Source organism: Rattus rattus, chromosome X (genome assembly GCF_011064425.1).
Source record: "Rattus rattus isolate New Zealand chromosome X, Rrattus_CSIRO_v1, whole genome shotgun sequence".
NCBI classification, from domain to species: Eukaryota; Metazoa; Chordata; class Mammalia; order Rodentia; family Muridae; genus Rattus; species Rattus rattus.
The window spans coordinates 57242387-57249106 of NC_046172.1; positions in this window are offsets into that span (position 1 = coordinate 57242387).

Genomic DNA, 6720 nt, shown 5'->3' on the forward strand with positions numbered 1-6720 from the left:
CTATGGTAACTGTGGTGTTTGAGGATCTGAGAACATGTTTGATTCCCTGAGAGGAACTCAAGCCCTCAGAGAACTCTGCATCCACTTTTCAGGGAGAGGGGATCCAGCAGTGCTTGGCACCAGGCTAAGTGGTCGATTGGGCTCTCAGTGAACATGTAGGAGATGACTAACTAGCAGACCATAGGCCCAAGTCAACCAGAGTGCATTTAGCTCAGAATGTTTTCAAGAACCTACAGATTAGCCACTATGACAGCATCTTAAGGCGATTTTATAGAAAAATCCTGAGTCCCTGCTCCTCTCAAAAAGACCCAGGAGCTCTGGCAGCCTTAGGCCTGCATTCCAACGTTGCAACAGTCTTGCAAATGGGCATGGCTTGTCCACTTCACCACAGGCCCCATTGCTCCCCGTGGCCACCCCAGCTGTCATTCCTTAACCCACGTGTACCATTCGAGTCGCTCACCCTGGTCACTCACTTATGTCACTTGCTTGCCTTGGAAAAGCCATTGAACTAGCTCCATGGGGGAGACTATGACTCCAGGGGAAGCTCTGGGGGTAAAGATAGCTGTCTAGATTATCTCCAACATGCCCCTCTGTCTGCCCGTACAGTCCTGTCCACCTAGGTGAGCAGGACACAGGCCAGGAAATCAAACAGTCCATAAATTGTCCATAAATATAAAGAGCTCTGGGTTAGGACAGGGCATTTCTTTTGGTCAAACCTAAGTCAGGAGATGCTCACCGGAGAAGGTCGAATTTATGCCTGAGAAAGAAAGGGAATTGAGTTGGTAGAGATGAGGGAGAGAGGAAGAGAGGACGCGCATAAAGGCAGCAGGCGGGACCCCTGAGCAGTTTAGCATGACAGGCTACAGGGATGATGGAGGAGAGTTGGGGAAAGGGCTGCGAGCTAAGATTGCTGACTCCAGTTTCTAAAGCTCTGACTGGAGCTCTGTGAAGGACCAGTTCCATTCATTGCCATCATGGGATGTATATGAAGCAAAGATCGGTGAGTTAGCTCTCAGAGGATTGGATGTGGCTCAGAGGTTAGAATTCCTGCTCAAAGCCATAGTGAGTTAGAATTTCCTGACACTGCTCGACCCTGACACTAGGGACAGGACTTGGGCCCTAACCTTCTCTGTCTTCAATCCTGTGCATCCACCTCCTGAATAGCTTTCTGCCTTGGTCACTTTTACATCACTGTGACAAAAGACCTAATAGAAATGACACACTATGAGAGATTTATTTTGGCACGGGGCTTCAGGAGTCTCAGCTCACACTTAACTAACCCCATGTTCTTGAGCGGAACATGTATGGTAGTTGGAGTAGGTAACAGAAAATGGTTCGTTCCCATCATGAAACACTGGGCAACAGATAATGGGACCAGCACCAAGAGAGACTATACCCTTCAATGGCTTCTCCTAGTGTCCTACTTCCAGCTAGTCTCCCACTCCTGAAGGCCTCACAGCTTCTCAAAACAGCACAACTGGCTAGTGAGCAAGTGTCCCAGTGTGAGCTTCTAGGGGACACTCCAGATCCAAGCCAGATCCCCTCTATCACCACAGCTTTGTCCTAATTTGTACACTGCACCTTTTACCTAGACCATAAGAGTCTCCTAGCACCAGATTTGTATTTTGCCCTCTGTCCAGTCTACTCACCTTCCAGCTGCAGCCAGAGTGAACTTCCAGAAGCCGGAGCGATAGTGCATCTCCTGACCCTTGTTCATACCGGCCTGGCTGGGAGCCAGCTTGCCCGTCTGCCTGAATTGTCTTTCCCATGTCAGGCTACCTTCTTAGGCCCTCACTTCAGTCCTCATTTCATGCCTGGGACAGGTGCCTTCCCCCAGACTCTGCTACATTGTGTGCCCTGTACTGAAGTAACGCCTTGATCTCTGTTACATGCCTGAGACTTTCCCCAGACAGGGGGTCAATGTACATCTGGATCACAGTGGTTCTGCACAAGGAGTCTGGGTTCACGTCCTGCCTTTGGATCCTGTACTGCTATGAAGTATGCAACGAGTCTCAGTTTCATTCTGTGAAATGTGGACTCTGAGAGCCTCGACTTCCCTGGGGGCTTTTGTGAGAAAGAAAGGAGTCCATGGAATGCACTTAGAGCAACCCCTGGCTTGTAGTAAGTGCTCAATAAATGTAGCTAGGCTTATATACGTCTACATTGCCAGGACTAGCAAGGAGATGGTGCTTTGTGGCTGTATGGTTGGGGGCAGACCTGGAGCATCCTAGTTCAGGAGATGGTGAGCTTCTTGGAAGAGGGTCTAGCTGGAAGATGAGTCCAACTAACTGGCTGTGAAAGCCAGGGCTAGACTCCCAGTGGCCCCCAGAGGGCCGTCACTGGAAGCACTGCAAATTCAGAGCTAATGGCTGCTGCATGTGTCAGCTCCTATCTGGTCTGGTCCTTCCCCATAAATGTGGTTCTAATAGTCAGCTGACACCTCATTAGCCTAAGTCCAGGTCCAATTGTGCTGTTGCAGTGAGCAAGCAAGCCTCTGAGGGGCCAGAGTCTTGGTAGGGCTGGGCCTTCCCCAGGGCCAGAGGGCCCACAACATGATACCGGCTCAGGGCCCAGTCAATGTGTTTCCAATCAGCAATTAGTCTTTAATTAATGGGGCTGTGAAATGACTGCTTTCCCATCTGAATGGCAGCATGGGCAGGGAGCCGGCAGGAATGGCCATCTGGGGAGTGTTAAGCTGGAGTTACAAGAGGAGACATAAAGAAAGGAACCAAACACCCCAATTTGGGACTAAACCATGGCCCTGGGCAAGCTGCATGGCGCCCAGCCCAGTGCCAAATGAAAGCCAGGCCCAGGCTCCTGGTGGCACCTGCTCTTGACTGAGCTCTGGTGTACCCACTGAGTCTGGAGATGGCCCCTCTTGGGGCCTCAGTTTCTCCAGGTGTCCCATGAACCAAGCAAGTCTTCCAGCATTGGTGCTCGGAGGGGCTTGTACACATGGCTTGGTAGGAAAGCTGGCCTGGTGAGCAGATGCTCCCTAATGTCCCAGCTGGCCTCATTTGTAAAATGCTGATAATCATTTCTACCTCTTAGACGTGTTGGGGTGGAAAAGAGTTGTGTAAACTGTCAAGTAGTGCATTGAGCTAAGAAGTCTTGCCATAAGATGGTTCCAGGTTCCCATACTCAATCTCTGTTTCTGACAGCGGTGGTGGCAGCCACCATGTGTGCTGAGCAGCAGGGAGTGCGTTCATGCATATCTCTTTGGGAGTCTTCCCAAGACCCCTCTGGCATTGCTATCGTACGCATGGCTTCTAGCTAGCAGTTGGAGGATCTAGGGGCCTGAGCACTCTAGTGCTAATTGGGACAGTGCTCTTAACCAGCACCCAAGGTCCAGCTTCTCTTGATGTCACAAGACTCCATCATGGACAGCAGTCTGAAAGCCTCTCCTGATGTTTAGGGTCACAGGCAGAAGAAATCCATACATGGCTGAGCCACTACTAGTGGGCATATTCAATCTTCTCATGGTGTTGATGGAAAGACCAAGTCTCAGAGAGGTCAATGGCATGTTCAAGTCCATATAGCATGTGTCCATTGGTCCTGAGCTTGAGGCCAAGGCTACTTACTCTGAGACCCAGAGAGTTGCTATTAAACCCAGCCCTCTTATGAAGTCCCTTCTTTCTACTGAACCTATTTTTATTATGTTTCTAATCTACAGGCACTTCTATCCCTTCTATCCCATCAAACCTGACCAGGCCGAGTCCTCTGCTGCTTCCCTGAGAGGCTGCCTCAACTTTCCTCCTTTGTGGCATCCAGGTGAACCTTCCAAAGGCACACTTTAGTTTTTACCACAACTCCACACTTCTGCTGAATTAAATATGAATTCCTCAGTCTGCCATCCAGGGCCATCTACATGAAGCTCCCAGCTATGTCTCCAGCTTTAACACCATCTTCCCGCTTATAAATCTTTTGCTAGTAAGTTTTAGCCTGAGTGGACACAGCAGAGATAGATTTCTAGCTCTTAGAGTTTTCACTGAGTTGCTGTATGTAAAATTCTTGGACTTGGAACAGTCCTGGGCACAGAGCATGCGTCCTGTTAATGTTGGTTTGACAAATTACAAAACCTATGCAGACACACTTTATCTATCCATCACTATGCCCACCTCCAAAGTGCTCCCTGACCACAGGGCTCATCTTAGCCCACCCCACCCTCTTTGCAACACCTTCATCCTTTAACTACTTCATCTTACCCTGTCTATGAGCCTCTGCTAATGTCCTCTGCCTTGGAACCCATCAGCACCTTAGCACATCCTCTCTCATAGTTGCCCACTTACATTCAGTGCTAAGAGTGGAGGCCAGAGACCAGTGTGTGTTAGGCAAGTCCTTTGTCACTGAACCACATCTCCAGTTCACAGATGTCCTTGAGTAACCTAGAAGTTCCTTGAAGGCAGGCAGCATCAGAGAGACAAAAAAACATAGGAATCAGCATCAGGCTGACTTGAGCCTAAGTCTCAGACCTGCAACTTTCCAGCTGTGCACCACTGGACAAGTGACAAAACCTCCCCAAGTCTCAATTTTCTCAACAGTAAAGTAATTCTTACTTGGCAGGAGATTAGAAGGTTGGCCCAAGAGAACAGAGACTGGCACAGTAAGTACTCTCACCCCCTACGTTTTTGTGTTAAAGACTCAGAAAGGAGACTGAGTGGCTGAGGGCTGGCCTACCTCTGGCCTGAGAAATATCCCACAGATGACTTCACTAAATCTGGTGACCTGTCACTCTGATGGCCATGTCTTTCCCAAGCTCTCACCTGGACCAACCTCTAGCACCTATACATAAAACCAGAGCTGAGTATAACAAAAACCCACCATGTTTGTTTTTATTTATTTCTTCTTCTTTATTGTTTTTTTTTTTTTGAGACCAAATCTCATATGGTAGCCCAGGCTGACTTAAAATGCACTATGTAACAAAACATTGCCAAAAACTCAGGGCAATCCCTTTAGCTTAGCCTCCTGAATGCTGAGATTACAAGCAAGAGGCATCATATAGACTTCTTGTTTTTCTTAAAATATAATTCACCATTCACTGGGGAAGGGTGGCAGCCCTTGAGTAAGTACCTTCTAGTAGTGTCTTTATAGACGCTTCCTTAGCAATCTCACATGGATTCAGCTTACCATACCCTTCCCCACCTGCTGCTTCAGTCCACCTGTGGGCCAGCTACGCACTTGCTCCGTGTTTCAGCCACAGTAAGGTGCATTGGTAGTCTTATCTCCCAAGGATTGCTACTAAGACAAATTTAGAAGAGTGATGGTTGCATAGGAAGGTGACAGATATGACTGTAATTCTTGTACTGTCAATGACTGGCTGGGATTCTGTGGGCCAGTCTCTTCTCCTCCGGGACCTTCAGATTTCCAATTTCTACAATAGCACACTCTAAGTTTCCATTATCCCTCACCTGAGTGAGTACATTGACTCCTCATTGATTTTCCTGCCTCTGTCTTTAGCCCCTACAATGTACATCTGCCACAGAAGCCACTGGGACCCTGCTAAAACATACCGTACACCACATCATGACTCTTCTCAAAACCATCTCTTGCTTCTCATAAACCACTGTAAATGCCAAAGGCACGGATGGCAATGACCTACAATACACTGTATTGTGAGTTTCCAAACAGGGCTGCTTCTAAAGAGTTTAAAATGCTGGTGTCTAACTCTCAAGCCCATAGGTTGTTTGATTGGTCTTAGATGTAGCCTGGGTGTGTCAATTTTTAAAAGCTTTAATCTCCATTTCAGATGACTGGATTTAGAATTACCTAGGAGACACACCTTTGGATGTGTTTGTATGTTTTCAAAGAGGTTTAACTGACGGGGAAAGAGCTATCCTGAATGTGGGTGACCCCACCCCATTGACTGGGGATTCCAAACCCAATTGAACATTAATCTCTCTCTCTCTCTCTCTCTCTCTCTCTCTCTCTCTCTCTCTCTCCTCCCTCCCAGTCCTTCTGGGACTCTGCTTCCTGTCTGAGGACAACAATGTGACCAGAATTTCATGCTGTTACTTCTATGATTTCAGTGCCATGACAGACTATATCTCCTCAAACCTTTCCTTAAGTCACCTTTGTCATGCATTTGTTCACAGCAATGAGAAAAGTCACTAATACAGAAACTTGATACTAAGTAGATGTATCAAATACCATCTTTGATAAACTTGATTTATGGTTTGAAGGCCTATGAAAGTAGTTTGTAAGAAGAATGTGGAGGAGTTTGGATCTGTGGACTAGAGAATCTCCAAAGTGTCGTAAGAAGAGCTCTGTGAGCCACTCCTTGGAGGTCAGCATACCAAGAGACAAGTAGACAGTGCAGACCATACCCATGAAGTTTCAGAAGGGAGCAAGGATTCTATCAGGAAGTGGGATGGAAGCCATTAATATTATAATCTAGAAAAGAATCTGAGTGTGTTCTGTGCATGTCCTATGAGTTTGAGTGAGTCTGAGTTTAAAAATAATAAAGCAATGTATTTTGTGGAGGAAATTTCCAATAGAGGATCCATGCTGTGACTTGGTTAGGGCTCACTTCACTTACTCAGATTTACAATGAAAGAGAGCAGAAAGGCACGAAAGATGTGCAGTTTGGTGAGGAAAAGAGATTGGGGCAGATGAAAGTTGACAAAGCAAGTACCAAGAAATCAGCTATAATTGATAAAGACATTAGCACCATTAAATAGAAGCCCCTCAAACTATACTGGGAGAATAAGGAAGGTGCCCCCA